We start from the raw sequence: 2,310 nt of genomic DNA on the forward strand, positions 1-2,310 counted from the left end.
GAAGGACCTGGCTTCACTTGGAATATCTAATTGGCGCCACGTAGCGAAAAGAAGAAACGACTGGCGCGCTTTTGTTAACTCGGCTATAATCGCGTGAGCGGTGTCTACGCCAATCAAGAAGAAGAAGAAGAAAGGAATCGAAGTTATGGTAATTTCGTCAATGTTCGGATAAACATTCGTGATGAGTTCATATTTCGTGAATTGATAAACGGCAAATGGAATTGATATCAAACCACCAGAAGTATCAACCGGAATTTATCTGTTTCCAATTCCTAGCGAATACGATGTTAAATGTCTTCGGCAATGTCATTTTTGTTCGTTTCCCATAATTGACGCGGACTTGAAGGAAGATAAGTTGAAATGATAATCGCGAAAAGTGTGCGAACTCCAATTGAATTCGAAGTAGCTATCGCGTTGTCCATCTCTTGATTCCAGTGATTATCATGTTCCAGCTATTGTAATTGCTGGCTTGTTTCTCAAAAAGCGTACTGCAACAATGACTAAAATAAAGTGGAACCGCGTGCATTAATCAGGTAGAAGCAATTGTCATTAGTTGAGAACACACCTGGAGATCCATCTACTTTTTGGCCTTGTTTTCTGCATAAATATTTCCTCGGCGATGCATTCCATGTATGTCAAGGTATTTCCTTTCCGAATAGAGCAATGTTCTCCCAAAGGGATCACAGACGAAAGTTGAGAAAAAACTCGTCAAGGTCAATTTTGTTGCAGGCTGTGTTTCCACGACTGACGCGCTGCCTTTAATTCGGTTAGAGTCGCGTAAGCGGTGTCTACGCGAGTAAAATAAAGATGAATATGTAGCTGTTATACAAACTGAAATGAATTCCTGTATTAAAAAAATTCTCAGACGAGATATCTGTCCATATTTTTTAATTTTTCTTCATGAAAATTGAAAATTGTATACTCTTATATACTTAATACTCTTCGAGTGTCTTAGTTAAATGTTTTCTTTAAATCTTTTCAAATTTAAAATTTCGTTAAAAGCAACATGATCCTATTGTTGAAATTGAAAATATATTTATATATTCCGAGTTTTACCAATCAGGCTTCATATCACAAAAGAAGTTCAATACACATTTTTTATTGGAAAAATGATAAGACAATCACGTACTAAGTTCTTTTGTTTTGATTTATAATAAACGGATTCCATATAAGTAGTTAGCAAAGAATGAAATTGGAAACCTTTATATTGACAGGGAACCCTAGTATGCATTCTGCAAATATCGTTGTATCAAGGATTCTCCGACCATAACACAACGAAAATCATTCTCACTCTGATTAAAGGAAGCGGTTTAGATGGCACTGATTTGAAAATGGGTGTAAGTGTATTCTATTCTACACTTGAGCTCTGACATAGAGTTCCAGTATAGGTTAAAACTGTATAGTCTAAGATCCGGCTTAAGAACAGCACCCCTCATTCTTTTCCGTGATAAAATAATTTTTTTTTTTAATAATAAAACTTACTTATTAATCAAATGAGAAATGAGTGGCAGTATATATCTTAGCAAGACTATTTTTAATTAAAAATTAATTAATTTCATTTTTTTCTCGGTTACCATCAGTATTTTCCTTTATAAATTTAGTCTCAATCAAAGAAAAAAAATATATAGAAAATGATATACAATGTTTGACTACCTTTTTTAGACAACAATACGTGTCAACCCGGTGTAAACAGGTAAGCGGATGTAGTGATTTACCCTCATTCTCTTTCTTTAAAAATTAAATATGTAAATATTCAGAGTTTTATTACGAATCCGACGATATATGATTGACTTTCCAAATCGTGGCAAAGCTAATGATTGACACGATCTAAAGTTTCAATAATTTTATGTAAAAATAAAGTGTGACTGCAAGCGCTATATCTTTTTATATGTACGGCAGAGAAGGATGTACAATAACAGCTGCGCATAAGACTCTTGCCAGAAAGAGAAAGGCATGAGTTCAGTTCTGTGTGTATAAGACAAAGATAAATATATTCCCCCACTTAAAATTATTTTTGGAGCCTTACCATGTTTACAATGCATATAGTATATATCTATATATATTTATGAATACCGTTTTGTTTAGCAACGTGGTCTACTCCGTGTATTATTTATCAGTGCATTATTGTTTTGATAATTCTCAATAAGCACTATGGATGCTTTACTCTATTTTGATAATTTCGCCAAAACTGTTTTATCGAAAAGAAACCACATATCCACTCTCAGTTAGGATTTCGAAAAAGCTTTCGACAGAGTTGGTTCTCATGTCATTCTGTGACAACTTGAGAAGTGGCAAATTGGTGAAAAAATA

Source organism: Bactrocera latifrons, unplaced genomic scaffold, assembly GCF_001853355.1.
Source record: "Bactrocera latifrons isolate USDA-ARS-PBARC rearing strain unplaced genomic scaffold, ASM185335v1 scaffold_338, whole genome shotgun sequence".
Lineage (NCBI taxonomy): Eukaryota > Metazoa > Arthropoda > Insecta > Diptera > Tephritidae > Bactrocera > Bactrocera latifrons.